The sequence below is a fragment of the Giraffa tippelskirchi genome, chromosome 6, assembly GCF_054371585.1.
Source record: "Giraffa tippelskirchi isolate mGirTip1 chromosome 6, T2T-mGirTip1v1.2.pri, whole genome shotgun sequence".
NCBI lineage: Eukaryota > Metazoa > Chordata > Mammalia > Artiodactyla > Giraffidae > Giraffa > Giraffa tippelskirchi.
This window is the reverse complement of record NC_137280.1, coordinates 87,163,758-87,188,511: the sequence shown is the minus strand read 5'-3', so window position 1 is coordinate 87,188,511 and position 24,754 is coordinate 87,163,758. Positions and strand designations below refer to the sequence as shown.

The window sequence follows — 24,754 nt, the reverse complement described above, 5'->3', positions numbered from 1 at the left end:
TAAGTCATGGGGCTATAATATACAATATTGTGACTATAGTTAATAATACTGCATTGCATATTTGAAAGTTGCTAATAGAGTAAATCTTAAAAGTTTCTATCAAGACAAAAATTATAACTACACTTGGTGACGTGTATTAACTAGACTCATTTTGGTAACCATTTCACAATATATATAAATATTGAATCATTATGTTATAAACCTGAAACTAATATAACATATGTTGATTACATCTCAATAAACAAAATTTAAGGAAAATCCAGAAGTGACTTCTCAAAGAAATGGTATACAATAATTACAATTTAATGATATCACGTGTGTCACTAATTCAATTTTAGATTTAGAAGTGAAAGAATATGACAGAAAGTCTTTTATAATGTGAGGAGGAAGCAATACCTAAGTTATAATTTCCTCTTTCATGTGGACGTATGGACTCAAATTCAGGTATGGAACACAAAGTTGTCTTTAGTTAAATGTAAAGGAGAATGCCTTCCAAATAGTAGTGGCTGAATCTGTGCAACTTTCATAGATAGATCTGATCAAAATATAGTAAATTAAACAATAAGGGATAAGATATATGAAAGGTAGTTGGAAATGCATAAAAAGCATGATTTATTAGCACCCAATACACAGAAGAACATTTTCATTTCTATTTAAAGCAAGGATTTTCAAGTAAAGAATATTTAAGTGACAACTCTGTTCCTTCAGTTAAACTTTTTTTAAAAGTAATAGAGATGAATTGCAAAAAAATGAAAAGCAATAAGATGAATTGACACTGATTTTACCACACAAAATTTATAAACTCTCAGACATTACGTACAAATTGTTTTATATATACATAAAATAAGTAAATGGCAAGCAGCAAGATTGATGAAAAAATTTAATTCTTTGTTTGGAAGAATAAAATATAAAATAGGAATAAAAGATGCTGGATTCACCTAGAGGGATGGGGTGGGGAGGGAGGTTTGAGGGGGTTTCAGCTGGGGAGACACATGTATACCTATGGCCAATGCATGTTAATGTATTGCAAAAGCTATCGCAATATTATATAGTAACTATTCTCCATTTAAAATAAATACATAAATTTTTAAAAAATAAATTAAAAAAAGGAAAGGTCTTGATTAGTTATGTCTCTATATTTTCAACAGAGAAAGCGATTGGTTAGCTAATCTACAAATGTATTCACTCTTACAGGAAATAACTACAGATGAAGCTCATTAATACACCATTTTTCACATAATAATGTTTTTTATTTTCTACACTGAGAGAAGAAATACTATGAAATATATGTATAGCTCATGAACTGCTGTTTCAAGAAAATATGTGGAGGCATTCCTTAGTCTGGCTACTTCTCATCATAGTGAAATATGCTCTATATTAAAAAAAAAAAAAAGGCCTTGCATCTCTGTGTCAAGATACATTTAACAGGAGGCTTCCTGTGTGCTGTTTTCAGCCTTGCATGAATTCTATGTTCCTTAACAGCACCTGAATACAGGTGCCAGAGAGCTGGCAAGCCAGCTTTCGGGGATAATAGAAATTCATATATCTCATTCGTATGGAAATTCCATACAGTGAACAGCAGCCATTTACAACTCTTCCCTTCTGATATGTAAAGTAACTTTTACAACCCCCTCTATTGAGAATGATTCTAGCCTCTGGCTTTCTGGATGACTTGTTAGATTTTTGATCCCTGTCTCTGCTAAAAAGGGCTATCTTGTAGGAGAGTATATATATACCCACAATATGTTAAATAAACACCTTTGTTCCATCAGAGTACTGGTTCCCGTGTCTTTCTTTCTCTCTCTCTCTCTCTTTCTGTCCCCTTCATGTGGTTCAGCCTCTTTTCTTCCTTCTTTCACTTTCTTATCGGTCGACTCTGTACCCTCAAGTTCCGGTCCATTAAAGGACCACAACATCTCTGTACATCCCTCCACAGCTAATACCCTTTGTCTCTACTCCAGGTAATTGCAAAATCCTTGAACTTAGATTCTACTTTTACTGGAAGCACTTTATACCTCCTATTCCCTCTTCTCATTGGGCTTCCATGTTCATCTTTTAACAGTCAACCTTGACCTTACATTGTTGGTTCAATTTTCACTTCTATTTTTGGAATAAAAAAATTAATATATTATTAATCAAGCACACAAACAACTTCAGTGATCTTGCCTCTGGGTTAGCCTGGACTGGCTCTCAGGTGAACGCAGGTGAATGTTCCTGATTGTTATTTTGCAGTATTTATCTGGTTCTTGACTCATCTGGGTAAGTCTCTGAGAGGAAGGTCTCAATAGAGATGTCCAAATTCCTCTTGAATGGTTTATGATGGAAATAGGAGCTCTGTTCCCAGACAAGACAGTGGGATGCAGTCAAGCATCGGTCCCCTAAATCAGTTATGACTCCAAAAACAACAACCGTGTCCTGTCCAGCCCGAGGATGCACATGCTGAGGGGTGCAACAGAGGAGATATTTACAGCTCCCCAGCTCATTACCATGTTTCTCTCCTGTTTCCACCACCTCTAATAACTGATTTCCCTGAGGGACACTGGTCTGGACAGATAGGAAAATTTTCCTGCTCATTTTCTATGTCTGGGAGACAATATTACAAGTCAGATGCATTCAACATTTATTACTCTTTACATGAACTGTCCTGTCTTCCCAGAGGAATAACCCTTAAGGTTCCAAACAACTTATCCCAACCATGAATCCATTTTTAGCTAGAATCCAAGATTGGTATTCTGTCTTGATTAGGGCCCTAATCAAGCACTGACTGTAGTGGGTCACAGCCCCTAAAATACTATTGCCATCTTTAAGAAGTGGGTTGACAGTGTCACTTTCATATAAAACCTTGGGCAGTACACTGCTTGGATTTATGACAATACTGCCGAAACAATTACACATTTCATACTTCCAGCACAAGACTGGTTATTTTATTCCTTGTTAGAAAGTGTTTGTTAATTGTAAGAGGTATATTTAGATCTTAGCATCTCCTAGAGATTGTATGATTTATCTTTTAGAAAATGTCATTCTGGGAGGGGGCTAAGATGGCGGAGGAATAGAACGGGGAGACCACTCTCTCCTCCACAAATTTAGCGAAAGAACATCTGAACGCTGAGCAAACTTCACAAAACTACTTCTGAACCCTGGCAGAGGACATCAGGCATCCAGAAAGACAGCGCATTATCTTCAAAAGCAGGTAGGAGAAATTATAAAAGATAAAAAGAGAGACAAAAGAGTTAGGGATGGAGACCCGTCCCGGGGAGGGAGTCGAAAAAGAGGAGAAATTTCCAAGCACCAGGAAACCCTCTCACCGGCTGGTTTGGGGGAAGATTTCAAATCTCGGAGGGCAACATAACTGGGAGAAAAAATAAATAAAACCCACATATTACGTGCCTAAAGGCAACTCCCAGCAAAGAACCCCAGACGCTCACATCCACCACCAGCAAGTGGGGGCTGAACAGAGAGGAGCGGGCGGCACTGCTTAGAGTAAGGACTGGGCCCGAATGCCCTGAGGGCAATCTGAGGGAGTTAACGTGAGATAGTAACCTAAACTTTGGGACAGCCAGAGAGAGAGAACTATCCCGCGAAAAGCCCAACTCTAAGGCACTGCCAGCCCACTCACAGAACAAAGGACTGAGCGATACCAGAGGAGAGCTAGCCGGCTGCGGACCGCCCCATCCCCCGCCGGACACAGCGGTCAGGCGGGGCCAGCCAGAGCCGGAAAGGGGCAAACTCGGCTCCAGAGAGGGCACCCCCTACCAAACTGCAAACAGGCTCCCAGTTTCTAAGCAAAGACTGCCTGAGATCCCGGAGGGTCGACAGCCGCCGGGAGGGTCGCAGCCAGAGACCAGCTCCCCAGAACAGACACAAAGCACATAGGAGCCGGGCGCGCCCGTAAACCGAGGCGGGGAGAAGGGAGGTGATAAGCCGCACCGCCCCAACGGGGGAGAGTGCGCTCGCCAAACTCCTGGCTGCCTGAGCTGCTCCGACCGGAAACGGCACAAACCGCGGGTGCAACCGAGTCTGCGCCTTTGTGGAGTAACCGGGAGCCTGAACCTGAGCGGCTTAGACCTGGGAAGTGCACGCATCTCAGGGCCCACTCTCCAGCCGAGTAACCTGAAGCCTGAGAAGGGTAGACGGGGAAAGCACACACGCCATGAGCGGGGGCGAACCCAGTGCGGCCGAGACACTGCGAGCTCTCCACACACACGCCAGTGATATAGGTTTGCAGTGTTCCTCCCTCCCCACAGCACGACTGAACAAGCAAACCTAAAGAGACCGCCTCCGCCCCTTTGTGGCAGGGCGGAAATTAGATACTGAAGAGACCTCCAAACAGAAGCCAAATATACAGAGGGAAGCGCGTTGGAAGTGACAGGCCAACAGATTAAAATCCCTGTAGTTAACACTGACTGCATTGAAAGGGGCCTATAGATCTTGAAAAGTATAAGCAGGAACAAGGATCTATCTGAAACTGAACAGACTCACTGCTCACAACAGCTCCAAAGAAAGTCCGGGATATATATTTTTACTATTATCATTTTTTTTTTAATTTTTTTTCTTTCTTTTTTCTTTAAGTCCTCTATTACACCTTTAATTTTCATTTTAATAACCCACTATTACCTTGCAGAAAAAAAAAACCCTATTTTTAAAGCAAACTGCATACATATATCTTATACTTTTTGTGGTTTCTTTTTTTTACTGTTTTTTTCCTGTTTTACTTTTTTTACTGTTTCTTTTTTTACTGTTTTTTTTCTTTTTACACTGTTTTCTTTTTTTATATTGTATGTTTTATAAGAGTCTAACCTCTACTCTAGATTTTTAATCTTTGTTTTACATATTTGATTTCAATTTTGTACATTTAAGAACCCAATCTTTAGTACCCATTTTTACTCAGGAGTGTGATTACTGGCTTGATTACTCTCTCCCCCTATTGACGCTCTTTCTTCTCAACCCAATTCTGTGAATCTCTGAGGGTGTTCTGGGTACCGGAGAACCCTTCGGGAACAGAATACTGCCCAGATCTCTCTGTCCCCTCTTGATTCCTCCCTTTCTACTCATGCTCACCTCTATTACCTTCCTTCCCCATCTCTATGTATCTCTGTGAACCGCTCTGAGGGTTCCAGACTGTGGAGAGCACAGAGGGAAGTGCTTACTGGCTAGACTGCTCTCTCCACGTTTGAGTCCCCCTCTTCTCCTCCTGGTCACCTCAACCCCCCCTCCCCCACTTCACCTTTCCATGTAACTCAGTGAACCTTGCTGGGTATCCCTCACTGTGGAGAATCTTTTCACCATTAACCTAAAAGTTTTATTATTGATGCTGTATGGATGGAGAAGTCTTGAGGCTACCGCAAGAATAAGACTGAAAGCCAGGGGAAACATTAATTAATAAGAGATCATCCAATAGCCTCCACATATACACTGAAACCAAGCTCCACCCAAGAGCCAATAAGTTCCAGAGCAAAACGTACCATGCAAATTCTCCAGCAACCCAGGAACATAGCCCTGAGCATCAATATACAGGCTGCCCAGAGGCACACCAAATCCATAGACATCTCAAAACTCAATACGGGACACTCCATTGCACTCTAGAGAGAAGAAATCCAGCTCCACCCACCAGAACACCAACACAAGCTCCCCCAATCAGGAAACCTTGACAAGCCACCTGTCCAACCCCACCCACAGTGAGGAACCTCCACAATAAAGAGGAACTTCAAACTACCAGAATACAGAAAGGCCACGCCTAACACAGCAATCTAAACAAGATGAAAAGGCAGAGAAATACTCAGCAAGTAAAGGAAAATGAGAAATGCTCACCAAACCAAACAAAAGAGGAGGAGATAGGGAATCTATCTGAAAAAGAATTTAGAATAATGATAATAAAAATGATCCAAAATCTTGAAAGCAAAATAGAGTTACAGATAAATAGCCTGGAGACAAGGATTGAGAAGATACAAGAAATGTTTATCAAGGACCTAGAAGAAATAAAAAGGAGTCAATATATAATGAATAATGAAATAAAGGAGATAAAAAACACTCTGGAAGGAACCAACAGTAGAATAACGGAGGCAGAAGATAGGATAAGTGAGGTAGAAGATAGAATGGTGGAAATAAATGAAGCAGAGAGGAAAAAAGAAAAAAGAATCAAAAGAAATGAGGAAAACCTCAGGGACCTCTGGGACAATATGAAACGCCCCAACATTCGAATCATAGGAGTCCCAGAAGAAGAAGATAAAAGGAAAGGCCATGAAAAAATACTCGAGGAGATAATAGTTGAAAATTTCCCTAAAATAAGGAAGGAAATAGTCACAGAAGTCCAAGAAACCCAGAGAGTCCCAAACAGGATAAACCCAAGGCAAAACACCCCAAGACACATATTAATCAAATTAACAAAGATCAAACACAAAGAACAAATATTAAAAGCAGCAAGGGAAAAACAACAAATAACACACAAGGGGATCCCCATAAGGATAACAGCTCATCTTTCAATAGAAACTCTTCAGGCTAGAAGGGAATGGCAGGACATACTTAAAGTAATGAAAGAGAATAATCTACAACCCAGATTACTGTACCCAGCAAGGATCTCATTCAGATATGAAGGAGAACTCAAAAGCTTTACAGACAAGCAAGAGCTGAGGGAATTCAGCACCACCAAACCAACTCTCCAACAAATGCTAAAGGATCTTCTCTAAACAGGAAACACAGAAAGGATGTTTCAGCACAAACTCAAAACAACAAAGCAAATGGCAACGGGACCAAACTTATCAATAATTACCTTAAATGTAAATGGGTTGAATGCCCCAACCAAAAGACAAAGGCTGGCTGAGTGGATACAAAAACAAGACCCCTATATATGCTGTCTACAAGAGACCCACCTCAAAACTAGGGACACATACAGACTGAAAGTGAAGGGATGGAAAAACATATTTCATGCAAACGGAGACCAAGAGAAAGCAGGAGTCGCAATACTCATTTCAGATAAAATAGACTTTAAAATAAAGGCTGTGAAAAGGGACAAAGAAGGACGCTACATAATGATCAAAGGGTCAATCCAGGAAGAAGATGTAACAATTATAAATATATATGCACCCAACATAGGAGCACCACAATATATAAGGCAAATACTAACAAGTATGAAAGGGGTAATTAACAATAACACAATAATAGTGGGAGACTTTAATACTCCACTCACACATATGGATAGATCAACTAAACAGAAAATTAACAAGGAAACACAAACTTTAAATGATACAATAGACAAATTAGATTTAATTGATATTTACAGGACTTTCCACCCCAAAACAACCAATTTCACCTTTCTCTCAAGTGCACAAGGAACTTTCTCCAGGATAGATCACATCCTGGGCCATAAATCTAGCCTTGGTAAATTCCAAAAAACTGAAATCATCCCAGCCATCTTCTCTGACCACAATGCAATAAGATTAGACCTCAATTACAGGAGAAAAACTATTAAAAATTCCAACATATGGAGGCTAAACAACACGCTTCTGAATAACCAACAAATCACAGAAGAAATCAAAAAAGAAATCAAATTATGCATAGAAACGAATGAAAATGAAAACACAACAACCCAAAACCTATGGGACACTGTAAAAGCAATGCAAAGAGGAAGGTTCATAGCAATACAGGCGTACTTCAAGAAACAAGAAAAAAATCAAATAAATAACCTAACTCTACACCTAAAGCAACTAGAGAAAGAACAACTGAAGAACCCCAGGGTCAGTAGAAGGAAAGAAATCTTAAAAATTAGGGCAGAAATAAATGCAAAAGAAACAAAAGAGACCATAGCAAAAATCAACAAAACTAAAAGCTGGTTTTTCGAGAAGATAAACAAAATTGACAAGCCATTAGCCAGACTCATCAAGAAACAAAGGGAGAAGAATCAAATCAACAAAATTAGAAATGAAAATGGAGAGATCACAACAGACTCCACAGAAATACAAAGGATCATAAGAGACTACTACCAACAGCTATATGCCAATAAAATGGACAACTTGGAAGAAATGGACAAATTCTTAGAAAAGTATAACTTTCCAAAACTGAACCAGGAAGAAACAGAAGATCTTAACAGACCCATCACAAGCACGGAAATTGAAACTGTAATCAGAAATCTTCCAGCAAACAAAAGCCCAGGACCAGACGGCTTCACAGCGGAATTCTACCAAAAATTTAGAGAAGAGCTAACACCTATCCTACTCAAACTCTTCCAGAAAATTGCAGAAGATGGTAAACTTCCAAACTCATTCTATGAGGCCACCATCACCTTAATTCCAAAAACAGACAAAGATGCCACAAAAAAAGAAAACTACAGGCCAATATCACTGATGAACATAGATGCAAAAATCCTTAATAAAATTCTAGCAAACAGAATCCAACATCATATTAAAAAGATCATACATCATGACCAAGTGGACTTTATCCCAGGAATGCAAGGTTTCTTTAACATCCGCAAATCAATCAATGTAATACACCACATTAACAAATTGAAAGATAAAAACCATATTATTATTTCAATAGATGCAGAAAAAGCTTTTGACAAAATTCAACATCCATTTATGATAAAAACCCTCCAGAAAGCAGGAATAGAAGGAACTACCTCAACATAATAAAAGCTATATATGACAAACCCACAGCAAGCATTATCCTCAATGGTGAAAAATTGAAAGCATTTCCCCTAAAGTCAGGAACAAGGCAAGGATGCCCACTTTCACCACTACTATTCAACAAAGTTTTGGAAGTTTTGGCCACAGCAATCAGAGCGGAACAAGAAATAAAAGGAATACAGATAGGAAAAGAAGAAATAAAACTCTCACTGTTTGCAGATGACATGATCCTCTACATAGAAAACCCTAAAGATTCTACCAGAAACTTACTAGAGTTAATCAATGAATATAGTAAAGTTGCAGGATATAAAATTAACACACAGAAATCCCTTGCATTCCTATACTCCAATAATGAGAAAACAGAAAGAGAAATTAAGGAAACAATACCATTCACCATTGCAACAAAAAGAATAAAATACTTAGGAATATATCTACCTAAAGAAACAAAAGATTATATATAGAAAACTATAAAACACTGATGAAAGAAATCAAAGAGGACACAAACAGATGGAGAAATATACCGTGTTCATGGATTGGAAGAATTAATATAGTGAAAATGAGTATACTACCCAAAGCAATCTATAGATTCTATGCAATCCCTATCAAGCTACCAATGGTATTTTTCACAGAACTAGAACAAATCATTTCACAATTTGTATGGAAATATAAGAAACCTCGAATAGCCAAAGCAATCTTGAGAAAGAAGAATGGAACTGGAGGAATCAACCTGCCTGACTTCAGGCTCTACTACAAAGCCACAGTCATCAAGACAGTATGGTACTGGCACAAAGATAGAAATATAGACCAATGGAACAAAATAGAAAGCCCAGAGATAAACCCACGCACATATGGACACCTTATCTTCGGCAAAGGAGGCAAGAATATACAATGGAGAAAAGACAATCTCTTTAACAAGTGGTGCTGGGAAAACTGGTCAACCACTTGTAAAAGAATGAAACTAGAACACTTCCTAACACCATACACAAAAATAAACTCAAAATGGATTAAAGATCTAAACGTAAGACCAGAAACTATAAAACTCCTAGAGGAGAACATAGGCAAAACACTCTCCGACATAAATCACAGCAGGATCCTCCATGACCCACCTCCCAGAATGTTGGAAATAAGGGTAAAAATAAACAAATGGGACCTAATTAAAATTAAAAGCTTTTGCACAACAAAGGAAACTATAAGCAAGGTGAAAAGACAGCCTTCAGAATGGGAGAAAATAATAGCAAATGAAGCAACAAACAATTAATCTCAAAAATATACAAGCAACTCCTGCAGCTGAATTCCAGAAAAATAAGTGACCCAATGAAAAAATGGGCCAAAGAACTAAACAGACATTTCTCCAAAGAAGACATACAGATGGCTAACAAACACATGAAAAGATGTTCAACATCACTCATTATTAGAGAAATGCAAATCAAAACCACAATGAGGTACCATTTCACACCAGTCAGAATGGCTGCTATCCAAAAGTCTACAAGCAATAAAGGCTGGAGAGGGTGTGGAGAAAAGGGAACCCTCTTACACTGCTGGTGGGAATGCAAATTAGTACAGCCACTATGAAGAACAGTATGGAGATTCCTTAAAAAAACTGGGAATAGAACTGCCATATGACCCAGCAATCCCACTGCTGGGCATACACACTGAAGAAACCAGAATTGAAAGAGACGTGTGTACCCCAGTGTTCATCGCAGCACTGTTTACAATAGCCAGGACATGGAAGCAACCTAGATGTCCATCAGCAGATGAATGGATAAGAAAGCTGTGGTACATATACACAATGGAATATTACTCAGCCATTAAAAAAAATACATTTGAATCGGTTCTATTGAGATGGATGAAACTGATGCCCATTATACAGAGTGAAGTGAGCCAGAAAGAAAAACACCAATACAGTATACTAATGCATATATATGGAATTTGAAAAATGGCAATGATAACCCTATATGCGAGACAGAATGAGAGACACAAATGCACAGAACAGTCTTATGGACTCTGAGGGAGGAGGTGAGGATGGGACGTTCTGGGAGAATAACATTGAAACATGTATATTATCATATGTGAAACAGAACACCATTCCATGTTCGATGCATGAGACAAATGCTCAGGGCTGGGGCAATGGGATGACCCAGAGGGAGGGGATGGGGAGGGAGGTGGGAGGGGGGTCCAGGAGGGGGAACACATGTAAACCCATGGCTGATTCATGTCAATGTATGGCAAAAACTACTACAATATTGTAAAGTAATTAGCCCCCAACTAAAATAAATAAATTTATTTAAAAAAAAAAGAAAGAAAATGTCATTCTGTGAGGTAGTGCTATTATGAACTCGGTTTTCCATTGTAGAAATGAGGTTCATAGGGATTAGTGATCTCCCAGTTACAATATGAGTGGAATAGTGACAGATTTTATTTTCTTGGGCTCCAAAATCACTATGGATGGTGACTGTAGCCATAAATTAAAAGATAGTTGCTTCTTGGAAGAAAAGCTATGACAAATTGAGACAGCATTTTAAAAAGCACAGACATCATTTGGTCGACAAAGGTCCATGTTGTCAAAGCTATGGGTTTTCCAGTAGGCATGTAATGATGTGAGAGTTGGACCATAAAGAAAGCTCTATGCTTTCAGATTGTGGTGCTGTAGAAGACTCTTGAGGGTTCTTTGGACAACAAGGAGAACAAACCAGTCAATCTTTCAGGAAATCAATCCTGAATATTCACTGGAAGGACTGTTGCTGAAACTGAAGCTGAGGCTCCAATACCTTGGCCACCTGATGTGAAGAGCTGATTCACTGGGAAAGACCCTGATGCTGGGAAAGATTGAAAGCAAAAGGAGAAGGAGGTGGCAGAGGATGAAATGTTTAGATAGCACCACCAACTCAATAGACATGAATCTGAGCAAATTCTGGGATATAGTGGAGGACAGAGGAACCAGGTATGCTAGAGTCCATGTCGTCACAAAGTCATACATGACTTAGCAAATGAAAACAACAACATCATGATGAAGGCTAACTTGATTTAGTGTGGTGAATAGTTTGTGATATACACAATGATCAAACCCTTATGTTGTACACCTGAAACTAACATAAGGTAATGTCAGTTATGTTTCATTTAAAACAACAACATCATAAGGGCTGGTTTAGTCAAAACATTGGTTCAGATCAGAATCACAAGCATTATGGGCCTGGGCAATGCCCCCCAGGCATTCTTAGGCAATAGCATCATATCAGTAGATAGATACTGAAACTGGGTTCATGAGACAGTCCACATTACCAGGAAGAGCAGTTAAAATAATGATGTTGTAAAGCAGAGTGACAATACCAAAGTGAAACTGTGGTTTCATCTTTCCCCCTACAAAGGCATTGCATAAATGATCTTAGATGCCAAGTATAGTTTTATTCATATCAGTGTGACAACTCATGATTGCTCATTCAGGGAAATTAGGGGCAATTGTGTGGGATGGTATAAATCTTTTGGGAAGAAAATATTTTTAAGAAATCTAAGTCTCCTCATGAAATACATGTTAATTTACAAATATATCTGATTCAAAATAGAGAAAACTTTGGGAATGTATGAAAATGGCCCGAAAGGAAAGCTGTCTGTATACCAGACAGAACAGAAAGCTTAATAAATTGAACTGTTGAAATTGTATACAAAGGTTGAATTCAAAGAAGTAGAAATCCCAGGAAATAATTGGAAACAAATTATATTCCACAGTGCTCAAAGAATCACAATGTTTTTATTCCAAGATTTTGAGTCATGCAATCAAGGACACTTCTTCACCCCCAGGATGATTGGTCTTTTTATACCTGCCATCCCATATAATCTCTTCAGACTCCCCTTAATGTCTTCATTCCTCAGACTGTGGATGAAGGGGTTCAGCATGGGTGTGACCACAGTGTACATCACTGAGGCTATTGCACTTGAGGGTGAGCTGTATAGCAGCAGAGATAAGGTACACTCCTAGGACAGAAAAGTAAAACAGAGAGACAACTGAGAGGTGAGAAGCACTGGTGGAAAATGCTTTATTCTTGAGCTGATGAGATTCTACATATAGAATAAACTATCTGAAAATAAGAGTAAAAGATACCAGCAAGGGGACCACCGACCAGCAGCCCAGTTGAAAAATACAACACAGCATCTTTAAGAAAAGTGGCAGAACAGGCAAGTTTGAACATCTGATTGAGATCACAGAAAACGTGGGGTATTTCCATGTCTGTACAGAAGGACAATCACAACATCATTAAGCTTTGTAACAAGGAATTTAGGACACTTGAGATCCAGGACCCCAGCATCAGCAGTCCACAGAGCTGGGGATTCAGGATGATATTGTAGTGTGGGGGTGACAGATGGCAAAAAAGTGGACATAAGCCATCACAGCCAAGAGAAAGTTGTCCCAACCTCCAAAGAGTATGGAAAAATACATCTGTGTGATGCAGCCTTCATAGGTGATACCTTTGTTCTGGGTCTGGATGTTCCACAGCATCTTTGGAATGGTGGTGGAGGTAAAATAGATGTCTACAAAGGACAGGTTGGAGAGGAAGAAGTACAGGGGGATGTGGAGGTTAGAGTCTGAGCTGACAGCCAGGATGATAAGCAGGGTTCCAAACACAGTGATTAGTTATATGGAGAGGAAAAACCCAAATATGAGAGGCTGCAGTTCTGGTTCCTTTGATAATCCCAGAAGAAGACATCCTGAAAATTGGGTATCATTGCTTGGTCTCATGTGTGGTAGTAAAGACTAAAATTTTAAAATACTATGATTAATATTTATATAAAGGGACATCAATAACTTGTCAAAAATGCTGCAATTACAATTGTATGTCAAGCAAAAGCAAACATAAGAGAGACTGGGTGGTTCTGCTATTTTCATTGGGAGCTCAGGAAGGCAAAGAGTTATCTGGGGAAGCGTGTGCCCTGCAGGGAAAAGAGTCAGTGCAAAGGATCTGAGGAAGGTTCTCATTTCAGACAGTCCAGGTTCAATATATTTCCAGTGTGATGAGCAAAGAGCACAGGGAGAGTGATGGCAGATAGTGTCAGAGAGCTGAAGAAAGAGGCGGACTCCTTACCACAACTGAGACTTCAGGGCACAAGGAGTCCCTTTGTCAAATTCTGTTCTCTGCTCATCATTAATTTTGATTTCAAGGCATCCTGAGACTAGACATGGATCCTAGTCACAAGGATTCTCCTTATCTTCATATGTTGGTTAACATTCTGGTTTCTGTCTTTTAAGGGTCACTTTACCGTATGTGGGGTCAAGTAGTCAACACTCAGAACTGTGCATCAGCCACAAAACACACACAACACACAACACAAAGCATATTTTGTCCTGTTAGGGGCACAATGCTACCAGGCTTTTCTCATCCCTGAAAGAAAGTGGAAGTGTTAGTCGCTCAGCTGTGTCTGACTCTTGGTGAACCCATGGACTGTAGCCCACCAGGCTCCTCTGTCCATAGGATTCTCCAGGAAGAATACTGGTATTCACTGCCACCGCCTTCTCCAGGGGATCTTCCCAACCCAGGGATCAAACCCAGGTCTCCTGCATTGCAGGCAAATTCTTTACTGTGTAAGCCACCAGGGAAGCCCCTTCTCATTCCTAACCACCAAAATTAGGGGAAAAAATACTCTAGAAATAAAGCTGTCAATCAAATTATCTTTACCCTAAAGAATAAAGAAATAACATTCATAGTCCAGTTGGTGAGCCTGCCTGGGACATGTGAACTTGGTGCTTCATTGAAGTGTGACCATTTTCTGTCCTGTATTTAAATAGTATAAAAACCTCAGCTATTTGTAAGCCCTCCTCAGACAACCATTTTTTATTTTTGCATTTCTTTTTCTTGGGAATGGTTTTGATCACCTCCTCCTGTACAATGTTATGAACCTCCGACCATAGTTCTTTAGACACTTTGTCTACCAGATTTAATCCCTTGAATCTTTGTCACATTCACCACTGTATAATTGTAAGGGACTTGATGTAGGTCTTACATGAATGGCCTGGTAGGTTTCCCTACTTTCTTCCAGTTAAGTCTGAATTTGGCAACAAGGAGTTCATGATCTAAGACATAGTCAGCTCCCAAAGTTGTTTTGCTGATTGTATAGAGCTTCTCCATCTTCGGTTGCAAAGAATATAATCAATCTGATTTCAGTATTGACCATCTGGTGATGTCCCTTTATAGAGTCTTCTCTTGCATCGTTGGAAGAGGGTGTTTGCTATGACCAGTGTATTATCTAGGCAAAACTCTGTAAGCCTTTGCTCAGCATCATTTTGTACTCCAAGGTCAAACTTAACGTTACTCCAGGTATCTCTTGATTTTCTACTTTTGCATTCCAGTTCCCTATGATCAGAAGGACATTTTTTTTTTTTTTTTGATGTTAGTTCTAGAAGGTCTTGAGGGTCTTCATAAAATCATTCAACTTCAGTTTCTTCAGCATTAGTGGTTGGGGCATAGACCTGGATTACTCTGATACTGAATGGTTTGCCTTGAAAACGAACAGAGATCATTGTGTTGTTTTGAGATTGTACCCAAGTACTGCATTTCAGATTCTTTGTTGACTATATGGGCTACTCCATTTCTTCTAAGAGATTCTTGCCAACTGTCAGTTCAGTCACTCAGTTGTGTCTGATTCTTTGCGACTGCGTGGACTGCAGCACAGCAAGCTTCCCTGTCCATCACCAACTCCCAGAGCTTACTGAAACTCATGTCCATCGAGTCAGTGATGCCATCCAACCATCTCATCCTCTGTCGTCCCCTTCCCCTCTGGCCCTCAATCTTTCCCAGCATCAGGGTCTTTTCAAATGAGTCAGTTCTTCTCATCAGGTGGCCAAAGTATTGGAACTTCAGCTTCAGAATCAGTCCTTCCAATGAATATTCAGGATTGATTTCCTTTAGGATGGACTGGTTGGATCTCCTTGCAGTCCAAGGACTCTCAAGAGTCTTCTCTAACACCACAGTTCAAAAGTATCAATTCTTCAGCACTCAGCTTTCTGTGTAGTCCAACTTACACAGATACATGACTACTGGAAAAACCATAGCTTTGACTAGATGGACTTTGTTGGCAAAGTAATGTCTCTGCTTTTTAATATTCTGCCTAGGATTGTCATAACTTTCCTTCCAAGGAGCAAGTGTCTTTTAATTTCATGGATGCAGTCACTATCTGCAGTGATTATGGAGCCCCCTAAAATAAAGTCTCTCACTGTTTCCATTGTTTCCCCATCTATTTGCCACAGTAGTAGATATAATCGTCATCTGAATTAAATTCACCCGTTCCCATTTATTTTAGTTCACTGATTCCTAAAATGTTGATGTTCACTTTTACCATCTCCTGTTTAATCACTTCCAATTTACCTTGATTTATGGACCTAACATTATAGGTTCCTATGCAATATTGTTCTTTACATCATCAGACTTTACTTTCACCACCAAACACATATGCAACTGGGTGTTGTTTCCACTTTGGCTCAGCTTCTTCATTCCTTCTGGAGCTATTTCTCCATTCTTCTCCAGTAGCATATTGGGCACCTACCAACCTGGGGAGTTTATCTTTCAGTGTCATATCTTTGTGCCTTTTCATAGAGAAGCAAAAAGCAAAGGAAAAATGGAAAGATCTATCCATCTGAATGCAAGTTCAACAAGGAGAGATAAGAAAGTCTTCCTAAGTGAACGATGCAAAGAAACAGAGGAAAACAACAGGATGGGAAAGACTAGAGATCTCCTCAAAAAAATTCGAGATTACAAGGGAACATTTCATGCAAAGATGAGTACAAAAAAGGACAGAAGTGCTATGGACCTAACAAAAGCAGAAGATATTAAGAAGAGGTGGCAAGAATACACAGACGACTATACAAAAAAGATCTTAATTATATGGATAACCACAGTGGTGTTACCACTAACCTAGAGCCAGACATCTTAGAGTGTGAAGCCAAGTGAACCTTAGGCAGCATCACTGTGAACAAAGCTAGTGAAGGTGATGGGATTCCAGCTGAGCTATTTCAAATCCTAAAAGATGATGCTGTAATAGTGCTGCACTCAATACACCAGCAAATTTGGAAAACTCAGCAGTGGCCACAGGACTGGAAAAGGTCAGTTTTCATTTCAATACCAAAGAAAGGTAATGCCAAAGAATGTTCAAACTACCACACATTTGCACTCATTTCACATGCTAGCAAAATAATGCTCAAAATCCTCCAAGGTAGGCTTTAACAGTGCATGAACTGAAAACTTCCAGATGCACAAGCCGGATTTAGAAAAACTAGAGGAACTAGAGGTCAAATTGCCAACATCAGCTGGATCATAGAAAAAGCAAGAGAGTTCCAGAAAAGCGTCTACTTCTGCTTTATTGACTACACTAAAGCCTTTGACTGTGTTAATGACAACAAATTGTGGGAAATTTTTAAAAATATGGGAATACCAGACCACTTTACCAGCCTCCTGAGAAACCTGTATGCAGGTCAAGAAGCAACAAAACCAGACATGGAACAACAGATTGGTTCCAAGTTGGGAAATGAGTACATCAAGTCTATATATTGTCACCCTGCTTATTTAACTTATATGCAGAATACATCATGCGAAACCACAGGCTGAAAGAAGCGAAGTTTTAATCCAGATTGCCGAGAGAAATATCAATAAGCTCAGATATGCAGATAACACCACCTTTATGGCAGAAAGCAAAGAGGAACTAAAGAGCCTCTTGATGAAGGTGAAAGAGGAGAGTGAAAAAGTTTACTTAAAGCTCAACATTCATAAAACTAAGATCATGTTCAGTTCAGTTCAGTCGCTCAGTCGTGTCCGACTCTCTGCAACCCCATGAATTGCAGCACGCCAGGCCTCTCTGTCCATCACCAACTCCCGGAGTCTACCCAAACCCATGTTCATCGAGTCGGTGATGCCATCCAACCATCTCATCCTCTGTCGTCCCCTTCTCCTCACGCCCCCAAACCCACCCAGCATTAGGGTCTTTTCCAATGAGTCAACCCCTCGCATGAGGTGGCCAAAGTATTGGAGCTTCAGCTTCAACATCAGACCTTCCAATGAACATCCAGGATTGATCTCTTTTAGGATGGATTGATTGGATCTCCTTGCAGTCCAAGGGACTCTCAAGAGTCTTCTCCAACACCACAGTTCAAAAGCATCAATCCTGCGGTGCTCAGCTTTCTTCACCGTCCAACTCTCACATCCATACATGACCACTGGAAAAACCATAGCCTTGACTAGACGGACTTTTGTTGGCAAAGTAATGTCTCTGCTTTTAAATATGCTATCTAGGTTGGCCATAACCTTCCTTCCAAGGAGTAAGCGTCTTTTAATTTCATGGCTGCAGTCAGCATCAGCAGTGCTTTTGGAGCCCAAAAAAGTAAAGTCTGACACTGTTTCCACTGTTTCCCCATCTGTTTCCCATGGAGTGGTGGGACCAGATGCCATGATCTTGGTTTTCTGAACGTTGAGCTTTAAGCCAACTTTTTCACTCTCCTCCTTCACCTTCATCAAGAGGCTCTTTAGTTCTTCTTCACTCTCCGCCATAAGGGTGGTGTCATCTGCATATCTGAGGTTATTGATATTTCTCCCGGCAATCTTGATTCCAGCTTGTGTTTCTTCCAGCCCAGCGTTTCTCATGATGTACTCTGCATATAAGTTAAATAAGCAGGGTGACAATATACAGCCTTGACGTACTCCTTTTCCTATTTGGAACCAGTCTGTTGTTCCATGTCCAGTTCTAACTGTTGCTTCCTGACCTGCATACAGGTTTCTCAAGAGACAGGTCAGATGGTCTGGTATTCCCATCTCTTTCAGAATTTTCCACAGTTTATTGTGATCCACACAGTCAAAGGCTTTGGCATAGTCAATAAAGCAGAAATAGATGTTTTTCTGGAACTCTCTTGCTTTTTCGATGACCCAGCGGATATTGGCAATTTGATCTCTGGTTCCTCTGCCTTTTCTAAAACCAGCTTGAACATCTGGAAGTTCACGGTTCACGTATTGCTGAAGCCTGGCTTGGAGAATTTTGAGCATTCCTTTACTAGCGTGTGAGATGAGTGCAATTGTGCGGTAGTTTGAGCATTCTTTGGCATTGCCTTTCTTTGGGATTGGAATGAAAACTGACCTTTTCCAGTCCTGTGGCCACTGCTGAGTTGTCCAAATTTGCTGGCATATTGAGTGCAGCACTTTCACAGCATCACCTTTGAGGATTTGATCATGACATCATGGCAAATAGATGGGGAAACAATGGAAACAGTGACAGATTTTATTTTCTTGGGCTCCAAAATCACTGCATATGGTGAGTGCAGCCATGAAATTAAAAGATGTTTGCTCCTTCGAAGAAAAGTTATGACAATCCTAGACAGCATATTAAAAACCAGAGACATTACTTTGCCTACCAAGGTCCATCTAGTCAAAGCTATGGGTTTTTCCAGTAGTCATGTATAAATGTGAGAGTTGGACAATAAAGAAGGTTGAACACAGAAGAATGAATGCTTTCAAACTGTGGTGTTGGAGAAGACTCTTTAGACTCCCTTGGACTGCAAGGAGTTCAAATCAGTTAATCTTGAGGGAATCAATCCTGAATATTCATTGGAAGGACTGATGCTGAAGCAAAGCTCCAATACTTTGGCCACCTGATGCAAAGAACTGACTCATTGGAAAAGACCCTGATGCTGGGAAAGATTGAAGGCAGGAAGAGAAAGGGACAACAGAGGATGAAATGGTTGGATGGCACCTCTGACTCAATGGACATGAGTTTGAGCAAGCTCCAGGAGATGGTGAAGGGCAGGGAAGCCTATCATGCTGCAGTCCATGGGTCACAAAGGGTCAGACATGACTGAGTGACTGAACAACAGAAACCTCAGTTCAGAAAATAGAGATAGGGCTTCCCTAATGGCTCAGTGGTAAAGAGGCTACCTGCCAATACAGGAGACATGGGTTTAATCCTTGATCTGGGAAGATCCCACATGCCTCAGAGCTGATAAGCCCATGTGCTGCAACTACTGAGCCTGTGCTCTAGAGCTTAGGAGCCACAACTACTGAGCCCACCCACCCTAGAGCCAGTGCTTCACAGCAAGAGGAGCCAGCGCAATGAGAAGTACGTGCACCACAACTAGAGAGCATTTCCCACTCACTGAAACTAGAGTAAAGCCCTGAATCAAAGAAGACCCAGCACAGACAAAAATAAATAAGTAAAATTAAAAAAAAAATAAAGATACATAAAATAAATGCACATCATGTGGGAAATGTTCTAATAATCTCAGGTGGTTCTGAGAGATTGAAAAGAAGAGAAAGCTTCCTTGATTCTGGCAGCATTCCACCCCCAGTTATACCTCCTTGATTCCCAGAATAGCTATTAATAGTATAGCCGCAAAAAGCAATTTATCCAAATGAGAAAGGAGTCGTATATTTACTAGATCAAGACATCTTATCCACTAGAAATGTGATCAAAGGGACTAAAACCACAATTTACAAAATGAAGCACCTCATTTCTAAAAACGGTGGAGATTTTAAAGATGAAATGGTAAAAGACTTTTCTAAGTGGTATTATATGCAAAATTTTGGAATCAAATTTTAAATCTTGGATCTACTGCATATTAGCTGTTTGAATTTGGAGAGACACCCAATCTATTCTAAACGTTCTCATCCTCACACAATAGTGTCCAACCTCCCCAGGTAGTCGATAGATTTAGTCAGTATATGCAGTAAGTTTAGCAGAGTTCCTTCCTATCAGTAAATAATGGTTATTATTGGTATTTATTCTCTTTGTTTAGTTGTGTGTGTGTGTGTGTGTGTGTGTGTGTTTATGCATATGCTCAGTTGCTCAGTTGTGTCCGATTCTTTGACCCCATGGACTATACCCTGCCAGTCTCCTCTGTCCATGGGATTTCCCAGGCAAGAATACCAGAGTAGGTTACACAGGATCTCCAGCAAGTGATCTTCCCGGCCCATGGGTCAAACCTGTGTCTCCTGCATTGGCCGGCATATTCTTTGCCACTGAGACACCTGGGAAGCCCCAGTTGTTTGTGTGTGTGTGTGTGTGTGTACCTATATGCAGTTGTGTGTTTTCATGTTTGCATGTGCACATGATCGATCACTCTGTTAAAGGCATGTTTATTCTGGGACACATTCAAAAAAATTAGAATCCACTGCAGTAAAGGAAAAAGTAGTTTTAAATGAAGATCAGTGACTCTAATGAGTGAAGACACTCTCAGAAGAGCCAGTTGCGAAAAGAAGGGCAGCAGCTCTGTGCTGAAGCGCCCTCAGACTCGAGGGACCGCACACTGGCTACTCCACTTGCTTCACGACGGCGCCCACCTCAAGCCCCTGATCTAACTGCTGTTCCTTTTCCTACTCCATGTTTATTTAACCACGCTTGCTTTTGTATCTCCCAGTAGTGGGTGAGCCTGGCCCTTCTCTCACATTTGTTTTCTGGTGGTTTGTACTTTGATACCTTCTTTGACAAACCAATGAGCACTCTGTCATTCTAATTCTGTTCCTCATCCAACATGGCCATGACACCCCACTCCGGACCATGCACTATAAAATTCTGCAGTTTCCGTGACAATCTACGCCCTTCCTTCATATGATTTATCCCTGTCTATCTTATGTATTAAAAGCATTTACTTCATTGCCTTTGCTTTCTCTATTATAATGTGTTGTCCGAATGAACAGGGACATCATGTGCTTTGTTTACTTCTAGATTTTCACAAAAGTGGGCATTTAAGTTAAAACAAATTTTAAGAAAATTACAAGTCAATAAATCAAAAGAGTGCTGCTGAAAATAAAGCTCTGCTAAATAGATTCAAATAATTGTTATCAAATTAAATAAATATGTAATACTAATATCTCAAAAATATATAAAATAATAATATATTAATCACAACAACATGGGTCTGTAATTTAAGATGAATGGGACATTTTGGAAAGAGAAGAATAGGAAGATATAGTTTTTAATCCATACTGAAGGAAGCAGTATCTAAAGTTATAATTTCATTCTATATAATTATAAGTAAGCTCAATCATGCTTATTAAACAATGTAAGAGCTCTTTAGTTGTATACAGATGAGTGTGATCTACAACTTGACAGGAGATAATTGCTTTTTTAAAAATATAGATTTGATCACAAGACATAAAACAGCAGCAATAAGGAAAGTTCAGTTCAGTTCATTCGCTCAGTCATGTCCGACTCTTTGCGACCCCATGAATTGCAGCACGCCAGGCCTCTCTGTCCATCACCAACTCCCGGAGTCTACCCAAACCCATGTCCATCGAGTCGGTGATGCCATCCAACCATCTCATCCTCTGTCGTCCCCTTCTCCTCCCGCCCCCAATCCTACCCAGCATTAGGGTCTTTTCCAATGAGTCAACCCTTCGCATGAGGTGGCCAAAGTATTGGAGTTTCAGCTTCAACATCAGACCTTCCAATGAACATCCAGGATTGATCTCTTTTAGGATGGATTGATTGGATCTCCTTGCAGTTCAAGGGACTCTCAAGAGTCTTCTCCAACACCACACTTCAAAAGCATCAATTAATTCTTCAGCGCTCAGCTTTCTTCACCATCCAACTCTCACAACCATACATGACCACTGGAAAAACCATAGCCTTGACTAGACGGACATTTGTTGGCAAAGTAATGTCTCTGCTTTTAAATATGCTATCTAGGTTGGCCATAACCTTCCTTCCAAGGAGTAAACGTCTTTTAATTTCATGGCTGCAGTCACCATCAGCAGTGATTCTGGAGCCCCCCAAAATAAAGTCTGACACTGTTTCCACTGTTTCCCCATCTATTTCCCATGAAGTGATGGGACCAGATGCCATGATCTTAGTTTTCTGAACGTTGAGCTTTAAGCCAACTTTTTCACTCTCCTCTTTCACTTTCATCAAGAGGCTCTTTAGTTCTTCTTCACTCTCCACCATAAGGGTGGTGTCATCCGCATATCTGAGGTTATTGATATTTCTCCTGGCAATCTTGATTCCAGCTTTTGTTTCTTCCAGCCCAGCGTTTCTCATGATGTACTCTGCATATAAGTTAAATAAGCAGGGTGACAATATACAGCCTTGACACACTCCTTTTCCTATTTGGAACCAGTCTGTTGTTTCATGTCCAGTTCTAACTGTTGCTTCCTGACCTGCATACAGGTTTCTCAAGAAGCAAGTGAGGTGGTCTGGTATTCCCATCTCTTTCAGAATTTTCCACAGTTTATTCTGATCCACACAGTCAAAGGCTTTGGCATCGTCAGTAAAGCAAAAATAGATGTTTTTCTGGAACTCTCTTGTTTTTTCGATGATCCAGCGGATATTGGCAATTTGATCTCTGGTTCCTCTGCCTTTTCTAAAACCAGCTTGAACATCTGGAATTTCATGGTTCAAGTATTGCTGAAGCCTGGCTTGGAAAATTTTGAGCATTACTTTACTAGCATGTGAGATGAGTGCAATTGTGCAGTAGTTTGAGCATTCTTCGGCATTGCCTTTCTTTGGGATTGGAACGAAAACTGACCTTTTCCAGTTCTGTGGCCACTGCTGAGTTTTCCAAATTTGCTGGCATATCGAGTGCATCACTTTCACAGCATCACCTTTGAGGATTTGAAATAGCTCAACTGGAATTCCGTCACCTCCACTAGCTTTGTTCGTAGTGATGCTAACGCCCACTTGACTTCACATTCCAGGATGTCTGGCTCTAGGTGAGTGATCACACCATCGTGATTATCTGTGTCATGAAGATCTTTTTTTAAATAAGGAAAACTGGGTGCTAAATAAGATAGTAATATGCATAAAAATATTCCTTGCTATTAAGGATACAAAAGAACATTCTATGTTTATAAGCAATGAGGGGAACACTGTGACTGACTGATAGATTTGATCACACACAATTTATAAACTCTCACACAACACCACTAATGTATCTATGTCTACATGGTACAGAAGAATTAAATGCCATACAACAATCTTGTTTAAAACAAAAACAACTTTTTTTTTTAAGAATGGGGTTAAAAAAAAAGGGACAAATCACTCAGATCCCAGGACACAAAGCTAAGTACTTGCAAAGACAATTCATATTTAGAAAGTGTATATCAAAGCCAAGGATTTTCAAAGAATCCACCTGCCAAAGCAGGAGACTTGGGTTTGGTCCTTGGGTTGAGCAGACCCTCTGGAAAAGGAAATGGCAACCCATTCCAGTATTCTTGCCTAGGAAACACCTTGGGTAGAGGAGCCTGGTGGGGGACAGTCCACAGCAACAACAAAGCCAGACATATATTTAGCCTCCCAGGTAATGAAGTAATTACAAAGCAGTGCTCACTGGCATATTCCTTCATGCATATTATACACAATATTCTTTATCATGTTAATACCAAGTGGGAGACAATACTGAGAAAAGCAAGTGTCATGAATTGCTGTTGTAATATACTATGTACTTCCATGGGTCTGTATCCTTCTCACAAAAAACGGAACATGTTCAAATACACCCTATTTGCAAAAATTTCACTGTTCACATCTCTAAACTCAATATTCTGTTTTCCTACTGCTCTGAACTGTCAAACACCTCAGATATGTTCTAATTTTATGGGAATCACTTTGGGCTTCCCATGCCTTCTTCATTCTCATCCAACTGCAATTCCACTCCCATCAGTTAATTCCCAACAATGATCCTTGTATTACTGAGTCTATAGACACTACTTTAGTATATTAAACATATCGATTTTAAATATATTAGTCAACTTAGAAAAACACGGCAATCTCTTAGCTCTAGATTAGGCTGGTTGAACTCTCCTGTGACTTTGGGAAAAGATCTCCCCTTACATTCTCTGAATCTTCCCCGAAGTTCCTACCACTGTCAGACTCATCTAAACAGAGTCTCTGAGTGGAAGGTCTCCAATTCTTGGAAATTGAAAATTTAGTGTGGAAATCCAGTTCTTCCCGGAATAGTTGATGATGGAGATTAAAGCTCTTTCTTCAGACAGGATGGCAGGAAGGAGTGACGCATTGGTTCTCCAGCCAGATTTACAACTACAAAAGCAACAACTATGTCCTGTTTACTCAAGGTTGACCTTGCTGTGGGACTGCAACAGGAGAAATAGTTACAGCTCTCTATGTCTTCTCATTAGGCACAGTTTCCATGGTTACTCCCACCTCTGAGTACGTCATAATCCTATGGG

General features: G+C 40.1%; 1 pseudogene; it reads right to left on the bottom strand.

The window, feature by feature from the left end:
- Nucleotides 1-12,386: 12,386 nt before the first annotated feature.
- On the bottom strand, nucleotides 12,387-24,442 carry LOC145510815 (olfactory receptor 7A10-like; annotated as a pseudogene).
- Between the last annotated feature and the right edge of the window lie 312 nt (nucleotides 24,443-24,754).